The 14,891-nt window shown below is 44.2% G+C and overlaps 1 protein-coding gene across 1 annotated transcript in view; it reads left to right on the forward strand.

The window, feature by feature from the left end:
• The first annotated feature begins 10,796 nt into the window (after positions 1–10,796).
• Positions 10,797–14,891, forward strand: part of BTNL9 (butyrophilin like 9) — a 50,940-nt gene continuing 46,845 nt past the window's right edge. The window contains exon 1 of the mRNA XM_082723456.1: positions 10,797–10,993. The gene's annotated coding sequence lies outside the window, so the exon portion shown is untranslated. The remainder of the gene's footprint in view (positions 10,994–14,891) is intronic.

Raw genomic sequence — 14,891 nt, forward strand, 5'->3', positions numbered from 1 at the left:
TTAAAAGTATTCAGCTATGGGGCGCCTGGGTGGCTCAGTGGGTTAAAGCCTCTGTCTTCGGCTCTGGTCATGATCCCAGCGTCCTGGGATTGAGCCCCGCATCGGGCTGTCCGCTCCGCGGATAGCCTGCTTCCTCCTCTCTCTCTTTCTACCTGCCTCTCTGCCTACTTGTGATCTCTGTCTGTCAAAAAAAAAAAAAAAAAGTATTCAGCTATGTGCACGGTATATAGTAGATGTTTGGGGAGACTGACAGCACAGCATTTCTCTTTTCTCAAGCAGTTGTAAGTGGTATTATATTTTATATGTCAATGCCTACTTGTTTATTGAGATGTATCCTAAGGAATCTTGAGAAAGAAGAGCAAAACTACAGATTATCACAAGACATACTACAAAACTATAGTAATCAAAACATTATGGTATTGGCATAAAATAGACATATAGACCAGTAGAATAGAATTGAGATCCCAAAAGTAAACCCATGCTTATATGGCCAGTTAATCTACAACAAAGGAGGCAAAAATATACAATGGTCTCTTCAATAAATGGTGTTGGGAAAACTCAACAGCTACGTACAAAAGGATGAAACTGGGCCACTTTCTTTTCTTTTTTAAAAACTGGGTCACTTTCTTTTACGAGTCACATAAATAAACTCAAAAATGGGTTAAAGACCTAAATATGAGACCTGAAACCACAAAACTCCTAAAAGAAATCACAAGCAGTAATTCCTTGGACATCACCCTTAGCAATGCTTTTCTAGATATGTGTCTTCAAGCAACAGAAACATAACCCAACACAGACTATTAGGACTTCACCAAGATAAAGCCTTTTGCACAGTGAAGGAAACCATCAGCAAAACAAAAAAATAACCTACTGAATGGGAGAAAATATTTTCAAAGCAGATATCCAATGAGGGGTAATGCCCAAAACATACAAAGAACTTGTGCAACTCCAAAAAACAGACAAATAAACTGATTTAAAAATGGGCAGAGGATCGGAATAGACATTTTTTCCAAAGAAGAAGTACAGATGGCCAACAGACACACAAAAAGTTGGTCAACATCACATCATCAGGGAAGTACAAATCATAATCACAATGAAATATTACCTTACACAAGTCAGAAGGGCTAGTGTCAAAAAGATAAGAATGAGTAAGTGTTGGTGAGGATGTGGAGAAAAAGGAACCCTCGTGCCTTGGTGGAGATGTAAATTGGTGATGCCACTGTGGAAAAGATATAGAAGTTCCCCCTGAAATTAGAAATAGAACTACATATGATCCAATAATTCCACTACTGGGTATTTACCCAAAGAAAATGAAAACACTAATTCAAAAAGATGCATGTACTCCTATGTTCATCACTGCATTATTAATAACAGCCAAAATATGGAAGCAACCTAAATGTCCATCAGTAGATGAATAAAGAAGAACACACACACACACACACACACACACACACACACACACACACACAAATATTACCCAGCCATAAAAAAGAATGCAATCTTTCCATTGGCGACAACATGAATATACCTAGAAGTTATTATGCTAAACGCAGTGTATAGAATTGTCAAGTCACTATGCTGTACACCTGAAGCTAATATAACATTTTATCTTATAAAGTGTAAGATAAAATAAATAATAAAAAATAATAATAATAAAAGATTTAGGAAACTTCATTTAAGTAGACATATAATAAAAAATTATTGTTGAAATAAAGTTTGTTAGAATGACATTACTTGATTACATGAAAATTTATAATTTTTATAGTCTTACACATCTAACAAATATAATATTTGATTATTTGATTAGTAAGTTTAAGTAGAATAAGAATGTATGCCTGTATTTTATTTAATGCTAACAATTAGGAAGACATGGCTGTTTTTTAGTAAAATCTACAGTATCAAAATAATTGTGTTTATCCAAGATTTACTCAAATCAAGTGAATTTGAAAAATATTTCCATAATCTCAGAAATTTTAGGATTTTTTAATTTATATAAGCACTTACTTTTTATCTAAATTAATTTGGTAACACCATCTGGAGGGAAAATATCACATACATGTAATATACATATAGACAGACACAAGCAGAGATTTTATGGTTTTCATGCCAAAATTTTAACCACGAGTCAGGCATAAACACAGAATACAAAACTCACTAGAATGTATAAGCATTGGTCCTTGCCACTGCCCTTCTTTACATTTTCATCAGAATTGTGTTTCTGCTAGATGGAAGAAGTTATGGTTACAGGCTCAATATGGGGGTTAAACTCTTCACTTTTGTGGGAGGCAACTTTTATGATTGCCTTTGCCCCAGTATGTAATCTTACGGAAGCTGTGGACTAAATCTGGGCTGAGGGACTGAGGAGACATTGAATAGTTGGGTGTCTCCAAAGCCCATATGAGTGGGAAAAACAACTAGTCTATCTCCAGTTAGTTTTTTTTTTGCTTTTCAACCTCAAGTGGTTGCTTTAGGGTTCCCTGGGTCCTTGAGACCCCTGATGGGGGAGCGTGGATTTTGAGTGACTACAAGGAGTTGAGGGTCTAGAATGGACAGGGAAGGGTCTGACAGGGGTGAGCAGAAGAATTCAGGAGGTAGGGGTATGAAAGCTGACATATCAAAAGGTCTAAGGGAGCTGAGGGGAGGATTGGAGGAGGTAAAAGGACGGAGGCATGAAGGGGATGGGAGAGGATACATCTTAGAGGAGACGGTTTGGAAGATATTAAGTTTCCCAAAGAAGCCCTTGAAATGACAAATTACTTGCAGTAACATTACGTTTCCAAGAGGAAAGAAAATAAACAGAATGAACGCCATAGCAAAGAAGCATATAGTTAGTGAGGGTTTGGGAAGGAGGGATTTCAATGGACTGAAAAGCTGCCATGGTCGCAATGGTATCTATCAAACAAAGAAGCTTGCCTTTAACATAGGCTTTCTGTCTTAAGAACAAGGACATCTAGGACTTTATCCCAGCCTCTGTTTGCCTGGGATTCCAATTTAGCTTCTAGAATATACTCAGAATCTTAAGAGTCCAAAAATCTGCCCTTCCTGGCTTCTACAGACCTCCCCCCCCCCCTGTTTTTCCTAGCACTGAATCAGGGGTCAGCCTCACCAATAAATTTCCAATCAGTAGATCAGGAGTGAAGTACAAACCTTCAAAGTTATGCAGCTGGGGCCACTATCTAAGTCAGTCACATATAAAATCTGACTTCACATACCAGATCTGGTTGGAACTAAGAAGCTCCTTTGTATTTTTCCTGGTATTTAGAAAGACTTATTATAATGCCTGCTCCTGTTTGAAGAGTGAAATGGGACACAAGCATTGTAATAAAAAGCAACTGTCCCTTAAATTCTTTCTCCTACCCTTACTAATCTTTTTGCCCAGAGAGAGAACTCTGTGGCTTTTTAAAAAAATTTATTTTCAGCATAACAGTATTCATTGTTTTTGCACCACACCCAGTGCTCCATGCAATCTGTGCCCTCTCTAATACCCACCACCTGGTTCCCCCAACCCCCCCCACCCCCACCCCGCCACTTCAAACCCCTCAGGTTGTTTTTCAGAGTCCATAGTCTCTCATGGTTCACCTGGTTCACCTCCCCTTCCAATTTCCCCCAACTCCCTTTTCCTATCTAACTCCCCTTCTCCTCCATGCTATTTGTTATGCTCCACAAATAAGTGAAGCCATATGATAATTGACTCTCTCTGCTTGACTTATTTCACTGATTTTGATTTTTTTGTCCTTGTGTCGGTTAAATGAGAAAAAAAGGAAGAGCTGAAATAAAACAAAAGCATTTATCTGAGGTCTCAGAGTTACAATTTGGGAAGTCTAGACTTGGGAGCAAATTTTGTTCCTCTAGCAAGCAGAAGTCAAGGGTTTTCAAAAGACAAAATGAAATGTTTGTATATGGACTCTGAGAAACAAACTGAGGGTTTTGGAGGGGAGGGCCAGGGGAGTGTTTTGGGTGAGCCTGGGTGGGTATTAAGGGGGGTACCGATTGCATGGAACACTGGGTGTAGTGCATAAACAGTGAATTCTGGAACACTGAAAAGAAATTAAAAACATAAATAAAAATTTTTTAAAAAGAGAGAAATGTTTGTATGGGTTGTTTCCAAAGACTTTTGGTTGAGGTTGGCAGTGGAAAACTAAGGTTGGCTGCATATAGTTGACTGTTAAGGCTAAGGTTATCACTAAACAAAGTCTCTTACTGTAGCAAGTTGCAGGTGTTTGGGTAGAGTCCTAGGAATATTTGCAGTTTAGAGCAGTTCAAATTGTTTGGTTTCATCTTGCCAGAACGTGCATAAAGCCCAACTCCTTGGTGCCCTCTAGTGGCCTCTTGGCTCTCTGTAAAAACTCCTTGACCTAAGTGACTATCTCACTTACCTCTCACATGTCTAAACTACTGTGTTTTTGCATCGCGACTTGCTGGCTCTGAGGGATCAGAATCATCTCTTTCATCCCACCCTGTACCTTCCCACTCGACTCTGTCACGATCCTCTTTCCTCCCATGGTCACACCCACATTTTTAAACAATCATCTTCCGATTAAGAAAGTAAAAGAAAATCTTCAAAGAAGAAGAGAGTCAGAGAAATGACATTTCCAAAAGAAATGTATTGAAATAAAATACTGGAGGATTTTTCAAGCAAAATAAACCCAAGGAAAGATGGACGAGACATGTGACACAAGAAACAGAGATGAGCAACAAAATTTCCCCAATGGTGATTGTGCCTGTAACCTGCTGCTAATGCACCTGTGATTTTTAATGTAACTCCTAGAAAATAGTTCCTAAAATGGAAGGAAAGTTGTATGTAAATGTTGGGCCCCCCCAAAATGGGTACCCCAATAATGGGTCCGTGATTAAAGGAGCGAGACTGATACAAAGAAAAAGTCAAGCAAAGCTTGATTTCACACCAAGCATCAAGAATCAAACCGACCGTCAAACGGACGGGTCAGGGCAGGGGCTTACAGAGAGGATGACCCCTCCCTGCTGTCCAGACTAACTTTTATAGAGCAAAGGCCATGTGGTTGGGCCTGGCCACACACAGGTGGCCAATGAAATTGTAACACTCAGAGAAAGCTGCACAGTCATGCTAGGTGACCAGTTGAATTACAATTTACCCTAGTAGACATTTGAACCAGCCTCTCACCTTGTTCAGAATTGGCACCCAAAGGTACCCAAAGGGTGGGGCCCATACTCCTTGGTAGCTAGGAGACAGTATGCGCCCCCACTGACTGAATACCTCCACCTGGCCTGACCCACCCTTGTACTTGGGCTTTGTTACCTTGGACTGGTTTCCAGGACTTGTTTTTAAGTAAGTTCCCCTGGGGGGGGAGGGGCAGAGTCAATATAAGTTTTACAACAAAATGGCAGTTCAACCGGGGTGGGGCTGCTCTGGCTGAATAGGCCCTTACAGTAAGAGCATCTGAAACAAAACTTTCAGGTGGCTTCAATCAAGTCTTGGAGGAAGAGCAGAAATAAAGGCAAGCTCAATATTTTGTCTCATTCAGAAGTTGACCAGCACTTCTAGATATTGAGAAAAATATACATATAGGGGCACCTGGGTGGCTCAGTGGGTTTGAGCCTCTACCTTCAGCTCGGGTCGTGATCTCAGGGTCCTGGGATGGAGCCCAGGGTCGGGCTCTCTGCTCGGAGTGGGGCCTGCTTCCCCTCTCTCTCTCTCTGCCTGCCTCTCTGCCTACCCGTGATCTCTCTCTGTCAAATAAATAAATAAAATCTTTAATATATATATCTATATATCTCTAACTATATATATAGATAGAGATGTATAAATTGTTAAGGGGACTTACAGGTTAAAAAAAAATAGGTTATAGAGCTTTCAAACCACTAGAAGAGGCAGGAAGAAAGAACTCCATGACCCACTTAGGAATGAAAATAAGAAGGAAGCATGTTTCATAGGAACATAAAATGAAGGGAGAATAAGTCCAAGAAAATCAGTAACCACAATAAATGTGACTTAAGTTCTCTAATTAAAAGATGGAGACTTTGGGACACCTGGGTGGCTCAGTCGGTTAACCTGCTGCCTTTAGCTCAGGTCATGATCCCAGGGTCTTGGGATTGAGCCCTGCATCTGGCTCCTTGCTCAGCGGGGAGCCTGCTTCTCTCTGCCTCTGCCTGCCACTCTGCCTGTTGTGCGCTCTCTCTGACAAACAAATAAATAAACTCATAAAAAAAAAGATGGAGACTTTATCTTGTGGCAGAAAAAATCTTATGTTTCTTAAAATATAATAATGATGAAAACAGCATACGCTTATTAACTATATGCTTGACACTGTTCTACATACACTGTATGTAGTAACTTTAGAGGAATATCTAAAACAAGATCACAGAGAAAGTGTGTAAACAAAGGGGGGGACAATCAAAAGTATTCTTCTGAATAATTCATGCATTAAACAGGAAATCAGGGGCACCTGGGTGGCTCAGTCAGTTAAACTGACTCTTACAGTTTCAGCTCAGGGCATGATCTCAGGGTTCTGGGATCGAGCCCTGCTTCAGGCTCCCCACTCAGCAGTGAGTCTGCTTGTCCCCCCCTCCACTCTCTCTCTTTCAAATCAATAAAATCTTTGTTCTTATTGTGTTATATTAGTCACCATACAATACATCATTAGTTTTTGATGTAGTGTTCTGCGATTCATCACGCATAACATCCAGTGCTCCATGCAGTCGTTTCCCTCCTTAATACCCACCCCCTAAACCCTCAATTTGTTTCTTGGAGTCCACTGTCTCTCATGGTTCCTCTCCCACCCCAATTTCTCCCCCTTCATTCTTCTGTTCCTTCTCCTAATGTACTCCATGCTGTTCCCTATTATGTACCACACATATGTGAAACCATATGATAATTGACTTTCTCTGCTTGACTTATTTCACTCAGCATAATCTCTTCCAGTCCCCTCCATGTCAATGCAAAAGTTGGGTACTCATCATTTCTGATGGCTGATAAAGTTTTGAAAGAAAAGAGGAAAACAAAACTAAAATTACAGACTACTCAATAATAAACAAAAATGAATAAACTATCTGTAGGATGTGGGTCGGGTGATACACAGAGAATAGTGACTATTCTCACATGTACTTATTAGAAAGCAAGAGTTCCAGAATAAATAAGGTCACAGGCAGATCAATCAAAATGCCAGGCAGGACAAGGATAATAAAATGACCTTCCCTAAAAGTAAAAAAAGAAAAAAAAAATCCAAAAGATAAAAACAGCTATCAAAGAAATAAGCTCAATGAAAACGATAGCTTTTTCTTTCAAAATGTCAATAAAATAAGTTTTTTAGAAAGACTTCCAAAGGAAGAAAGAGGGGAGGAAAAAAGGAGGAACACATTAATATCAGAAACACCAGGTATAGAGGTTTAAACATCACAAGATTATCCCACAGAGTTTGAACCAATAGATATGAAAACAGAGATGAAAGGAATAATTTTCCAGGAAAATGTAAATGACCCAAATTGATTTGTTCATTCTGGTCTATTCAGGTACTGAACAGACACTATCAGTACACATTTTTACAATAGTTATGCATCTGTTGTCCCCAAAACCCTTGTCCAGATGGTTCTGAGTTAATTCTAGCAAAACAACAGTCCTGTGGCCCATAAGAAAAGTTCTTAGCAGAGATGATGGAAAGTTTTCTTACTTGTTCTAAGTTAGTTGCACTTTCTTTCCTTTTTTTTTTTTTAAAGATTTTATTTTTTTAAGTACTCTCCACACTCAACATGGGGCTCAAACTCACCACCCTGAGGTCAAGAGTCACTCCCTCACTCCACCAGCTGAGTCCAGTAGGAATCCCAGCCACAGAACCTTTATTCCAAACCAAATGAGAATAACACTGGGGGTGGGGCTAGTGAGAGAGAAAAATGAAGGGAAATTACATCCTACCGCACTAATGACTATAGAAGAAACACTGATGTTAAATATGAGTGTACAGAGAAGAATATTGTAAAAATAATGCACCATGGCTAAGTGGAATTTATTCTAGGAGTATGAGAATGGCTCAGTGTTAATGTCAATGACACAGTGGAGCCCACTCAGAGCTGGGGTAGGAAGCACAGGTTTGGGGCCCATTGGTGGGAAGCACCATCTTTAAGAACAGCCTAACCTTTTTTTTTTGCCCCCCTTTATTACAACCTCTTTCTATAATTCAGTCTCTGTCCAAATGTAAGTTTGAGCTGGTTCTGTGAAAAAGCATCATCCAGGCATACTATCCAGAGCTCATCCACTTCCTTCCTCCAAATGGAAAGGACTCGTGTGGAAACTGTTCTCACAGGGCCTGCATTCGGCTGGTGGCTTCTTTACAACCAGTCCTCATTCTACGCTGTTCTGCGTGTTATGAGAGGGTGCTGGCTAACTCTACTGCAGAGAAAGTCTTCTGAGGTGGGAGTGCCCAATGCTGATGCTTTCCAAATGACCCCAGAGATGCCCATTGCCCTGGGAGACTGCTGGTTGGGCAGTTATGGGCAGTCTTTGCCGCTCCATACATACTGCCCCCTGCTGCCCTGCCAGGCCCAGCTAAAGAGAGAGCAACTTACTTCTCCCACTCTCTCAATGTGTGTGTGTGCTTTACTGTTTGTGTGACAAAATTACAACAGTGGGTGCGTGCTGGCTGACAGGCACAGGACTTTCAGTCTGAGCTTTTTGGAGAACAACAAAGGAAGTTATGTAATGAGGAAGCCTCGGGATGGCGGGGGCAGGCTTTGGACTGAGTGGGGTGAGGGGAGGGGGTAATGAGATATTAGCAAACCCGTTCTTTCTTTTTTGGAACTCCAGAAGGGATTTTTTTTTTTTAAGTTCAGTTAGCCAACTTATGGTACATCATCAGTTTTTGTTGTAGTGTTCAACGATTCATTAGTTGTGTATAACAGTCAGTGCTTATTACAATACGTGCCCTCCTTAATACCCATCACCTGGCTACCCCATCCCCTTCCCCCTCCCCTCTGAAACTCTCAGTTTGTTTCCTGGCAACCAGAGTCTCTCATGGTGTGTCCCCTTCTCTATTACTTCCCATTCAGTTTTCCTTCCCTTCCCCTGTGGTCCTCTGCTTTATTCCTTATGTTTTAGCATATGATACCATATGTGACACCATATGATAATTGTTTTTCCTCCCTTGACTGATTTCACTTAGCATAGGCAGAAGACATGAGCAGATATGTCTCCAAAGAAGACATACAAATGGCTAACAGACACATGAAAAAAATGTTCAAACCCATTCTTTCTGCCCCTGAGGAGCACAGAGCAAAATTCCTCTCTGTCCATAACTGTCTCTTCTTTTGTATGTCAGTCCGTGCAACTGACTAGTCTTTTTGTAAGGAGTCATTTGCTGATCTCTGAGAATATGCCAAGGGCCAGGGAGACTTGATCCCTAAATTCCAAGGGCCAGAATTGTAGATGAAAATACAGTCACATAACGATGTTTGCCATGTGTGCTCTTATAAGACATTAACACATGTTCAAGCTCAAGGCGCAACTTGAGTAAGAAGGAAGAGGTTCATCCAGCAAGAAAGGTGGACTTCACCCAAGACGACGCTGGAAGAAGGAGTCTTGAGCAGGATCTTGGGGAAAGAGGACAGACCGGCAGAAAGACGAGAAGGGTAGAGTTGTGGCTGCAGGTGCTGACTGGGGAAGAACAAGGAAGGGAATAACGAAAGAGAAGGCTGGGAGGAGAGGTGGAGATGGAGGTGCCACACATTCCCCCACGGACCTTGAAGAGGAGGGAAAACAGGTTTTTCCAAATCTGGGAGAGGAGGTAGCTCCCCAGCCTTCCCAAGCCTGCCTCTGCACTCCCAAATTCATCCTAAACCCCTTTTACTGCTGTTTTTTCTGCTCTTTCCAGAGAAGGATTAACTCATCCACTTGCGAGATCAGCATGACTTTTTTGCTCTGTCTCCTCTGGTGCCCCACGCTGTGTTTGAGGATGGTCCTTATGCTGCGGAGGGGGTTCTCTCACTCCCCCACTCCTAAGTCCCTTCCAGACAACCCCCTGGTTCAAACCCATTCTTTCGGATTAGGCATGCGTAATCCTCTGATGCAGGCCCTAGCCTGCCTGAACATGGAGGGTCACTTTCTGCTCAGTCTTCTCACTTCCCTCTACTCACTCAAAGCCCTAGCTCATGCAAAGGCCCATTCCCCAAAATCGGACAGTCCTGGGAGTCCCTGAGTGTGTCCTGCGTGTGAGTGAGCTACCCTGTGCCCCAGATCTGACCTGTCTTCTAGGAAAGATGTCAGTGTGGGGTTCAGCCAGGTGGCTGCACCATGGCCTCTGGCCATGGGGTGATGTGAGGCAGTGCTTGCTTCCTCTTCGTGGAGCTCCACTCCATTCGAGAAATCCCAGTACAGTGCCCCATCCTATTTCCAGGTTCTATGTGAATGGCTTTTGTGGGCTTTACTTAGGGCAATCCTCTCAGGCTATCTTCTTTACTTCCCTTGCCATGCAGAGATGGGCAGAGCTGGTAAATAGTTGATCACCAGCCCTTTGTAGATAGTCCAGTCCAGTCTCTGCATCCTTCAATGTGATACTGAGGAGAGAGGGGCTAGCTGGGGATGGCCATCCCGTTCCCCCGGGAGCCCCAAAGACCCCAGGCAGCCAACTGGAACATTTTCTCCCTGCTCTGATTCTCTGCAATTCATAGTCTCTGCAAAGCTTCCAACTACCTTTCCCCTCCTTCTAATACCTCAGGGGGATATTGTCCATGGAAATTCCATTCACGATTTTTCTCACAGAGACAGGATATGACAGAGACTTCCTTGTTTTGTTGTGTCCATCTTGGTTTTTATAGCAAAGGGCAGAGCATGCAGTGTGTGTCTTAAGGTGGAAGGTGGGTGGGTAATTCTGTCACAGAGGAGCTGGCCTCCTGAACTCAGCAGATAGTTCATGTGCAGGGGACCTTAGTATCTGGGACCAAGACTCATTACTACAGTCATGCCTTTTGCAGGGAGGTGAGCTCACCAGGAATCATCTGCTATTTCAGACTCCTTGTTATTACTGGCCAGGTACGTGCCTCATTCTCAACACCTATTGAAACCTCCACCTTTCAGAAATGGGGAAGCAGAAAATGATGGCTTTGGAGAGAGGACAAGATGGGTTGGCCTCACCTCACAGGCTGAACTTGGCTGTGGGGTGTGTCGTTCCAAGTGTGGCTAAGGGGAGCTACTCATTCAGGCAGGTTCACACAAGGAGGTAGGACTCTGAGCTACCCCATCACCCCTTCTGCCTTCCTGAGGTCTCTTACTGGGGCGGTTCATCTACCTGGAGACTGGGGCTGGAAATCACTTTGTGGGGCAAATGAAATCAAACCAGAGTAGATTAGTGAGCATTGGCTGACAGCTTGTGGAGGGCAGAACATTGCAACGGATCCTGGAGGCGGAGAGCGTGGGAGAGTTCTCTGCCTCTCAAGGTGTATAGCTTAGGATGCAAGAGTGAAAGGACGACAGACACACTGCTGTTACACAGCCCAAGCTCACAGAAGTGGCAAAAGCAAAAAATAATCTTTAAAGAGAAACTCAGGAGCTGAGGGACTGCAAATTAAGAGAACATCAGGTATTGTTAGGGTTTGGAGATGCAGAAAGAGAAGACTGGGATGAGGTTAGAGTGAGGCCAGGGAGAGAATGCAAGGAAACATGATTCCTTTGGGTGGAGGGTGGAGGCTTTCCTTCATCATCGGTTTGTGCAACCCTTACTCCTCTGTGTGCCTTCAGAGGACATCCCAGAGTCTCCCGGAGAGTAGAAGGAATGTGCCCCACCTGCAAAGACTAGCTCCAGCCTGAGACCCTCTTTCTGGCTCTCTCTCTCCTCTCTGGGTCTTCCACCTTCCCCTGGACACATCCAGTGTGTCCAGATTCTCTCCCCAGCAAAACCTCTTCATGAGAAATAGTCTGAAATCCACTTACACTGTGGTGTGAACAGCTGAGATCTGAAAATGTTTCCCTTCACAGACACTTGCGCTCCAGTGAGCATCAAAGCCTTTGAGCTGGAGAGTGAGGTTAGACAGGGTGGACTTCAGGCAGTAGGTGGGCAGGAGGGGGGCCTGTTAGGGCAGAAAGGGGCATTCAGCCCCTCTGAAGTCCTTTCAGGAAATCACCAATCTTCCTTCAAGTTAAAGGCTTTTCAGTGCCTGTGCACTGGGAGCAAAGGGTCCACAAGGCATGTACCTCCTTTCCAAGTAGACACTGTTGGAAAGGTTTGAGGGAGACTCCGGTTTTGAATTGTTTTATCAGCAGTGGAAGTTTGGGATTTTTATTCACTTGTGCGTTGGTTGCTCATACTTGCTTGCTTGGTCTTGTGGCTGAGACCCGGGGACTCAGTCTGCTTCTTCAGTGCATGTGAGATGTTGTCAGGGTGAGCACTTTGGTCTGTGGTCAGGTGGTCTCTGACTGGAGTCATGCTCTTGTGGTTAGGAAAACAGAGTGCTCCAGCCCTGACCCAGGACAAAGCTGGTGAGGACAAAGCTTGATCCGCACAAGGGCAGAGCTTAGGAGAAACCCCCACTCCACCACCTCCTAACTGAGTTGCCTCCCTGTGCCTCAGTTTCCTGTGGTCTGAGATTCAGACCTCTCGATGATGATGATGATGATGATGATGATGATAATTACTTTGTTATAAGTAAATGCTTGGTAGATAGTAAGTGCTCAGGTCATATTAGTTTTTATTACTGTGGGCATAAGTCCATGTATTCATGAGTGTGTGTTTATGATCTCCTTCCCCTGCAGCCTCAGTGATGGAATTCACATGGTGTTTCACAACAGAGAGCTGAGGTCGGACTCTATCTCTCTGCCAGAAAAGGGTGTGGGTGCACCTGGGTGGCTCATTCAGGTCAGCCTCTGCCTTCAGCTCAGGTCATGATCCCAAGCTCCAGGGATGGAGTCCTGAATCAGGTTCTCTGCCTAGCGGAGAACCTGCTTCTCCCTCTCCCTCTGCCTGCTGCTCTGCCTACTTGTGCTCTCTATCACTCTGTCAAATAAATAAATAAATAGATAAGAACTGAGGTCCCAATATGAATTCCAGGGTCTGGAGCACAGGGACTGCTCCCCTCAGGTGGTGGCAGCCTCCTAGCTTAGAGAAAGTGGGGCCCCCCAGCTGTGAGCCTGTCTAATGCTCTGTTACTGTGTGGTAGGAGAACCCGAGTTACTCCTTAACACAGGTCTTGACTAATTCCTCACTATCTGACTGGTCTAAATGGACCCATAAGTGTCCTCTGAGCCCCTCTTGTTTTGGAAGCTCCCAGCTGGCACTGATATACCATCATGGCTTTTGGCTTCATGGGACTCTGTCTTGAGAGTCCAGAAGAGAATACTGAGACACAAGAAAAAAGAGAAGGAACAGGAAGAGGGAGAGAAAATGCAAAGCCAGCGCGACACCCTGTTCTGGGGCTCCTTTGCTTCCAGTGTCTTGTCATCAGTAAAAGGGCAAGGGGCTGGACTTTCTGGCCAGAGCTTAGACCTGGGCCCATAGTCTGTGTTCATGCTGACTATTGTGTGACTAGTAATTCCAATACCTACTGGCCATCAAAGTGGTCAAGTTCCCTCCAGGGATTCCTCTGACCTTCTCTTGCTGAGGGGTTCCCCCCCTTTTTTTTGTATTAATTTTTTAAAATTTCTTTTCAGCGTAACAGTATTCATTGTTTTTGCACCACACCCAGTGCTCCATGCAATCCGTGCTCTCTCTAATACCCACCACCTGGTTTCCCCAACCTCCCACCACCCCCCCTTCAAAACCTGAGGGGTCCCTTTTGAAGCATTAAGGAGCTGTTCCAGCTTGCTCCTCTGCCTGCCCACCTGTGTGTGAGCTCCATGAGGGGAGGGTCCCAGCCCCCTGGCCCACTGGCTTCACTGGCCATTGCCCCCTCCCTGTTGTATTCCCACTGGCTGGGTCCTTCCAGCTGAGAGACTTCCCCCCACCACACACACACACACACACCATTAACTCACCTGCATATTTCCTCTGACCACTCTTCTGCTACATGACCCAGCAGCTTCTAAAGGCTTTCTTCTACACCCTGGTGATGTGATTACCATGTGGGTAGGGCTTTGCAGCCATAGGACATCAAGAACATGTTTTCAGGAGAAGGAGAATGAAGCAAAGGGGTGAGGTGGCAGAAGAGGGGAGATGGGGAGATCAGGGGAGCTGAAGGAATCTGTCTTCCCCTCATGGGTGCTAAGCTGAAGTGAAAGGAGACTGTGCAGTCTAAAAGATGGAGAGCAAGATGTTTGGAAGGTGGTGGCAAAGGCTGGTGGTTCTGGCTTCTATTTACTAAAGAGCACCTAGTCCTCCCAGGGAAGGCTTAATGACCCCTTGAGTTGGCATTGGTTTCTTCCATCGTTCAGGCAAAGAAATCAAGGTTCCATCAGTTATAGAATCTGCCTAAAGTCCCACCACTAAACAGAGGAGACATGTGGAGAAGCTTGAATGTATCCCAAGATGTATGGGTTGCCCAGGCTCAGTGGCTATCAGACAGTGAGATGTCATCCCAGGTCCCAAGGGGGTTTCAGGACTGAAAGGCGACAGCCCTCACCTGTGCCAGGTCTGGGTCAAGTGGGTCATGAATGGGTGATGTCCCTAGATGAGACAAGTCTGTTAATGTGGCCTGGGAGACACAGTCTTGCAGGGGTAGGGTCAGCCACAGGTGAACTCTTGAAGCCTCCACCTGAGGTTTTGGGCCCAGAGGAAGGTGTCTCAGCTGTGGTGGGAGCTGGCAGGCTGCATCCCACTTCTGAAAGATCAGAACTCGGTGTTTGTTGCCCTGTTTGTGGACCTCATGTTCCAGGCCAAAGGGAAGTGGGGCAGGGAGAACAAAAATTCCTCTGAGACCTTATAGGTTTCCCTTTGCTTGGGGAAAGGCACTTAATCCTTTCCTTTCCTTTGTGAGGAGCCCCCACACAATGTGTGGCTCTA

Source organism: Mustela nivalis (genome assembly GCF_964662115.1).
Source record: "Mustela nivalis genome assembly, chromosome: 3".
Classification (NCBI taxonomy): Eukaryota; Metazoa; Chordata; class Mammalia; order Carnivora; family Mustelidae; genus Mustela; species Mustela nivalis.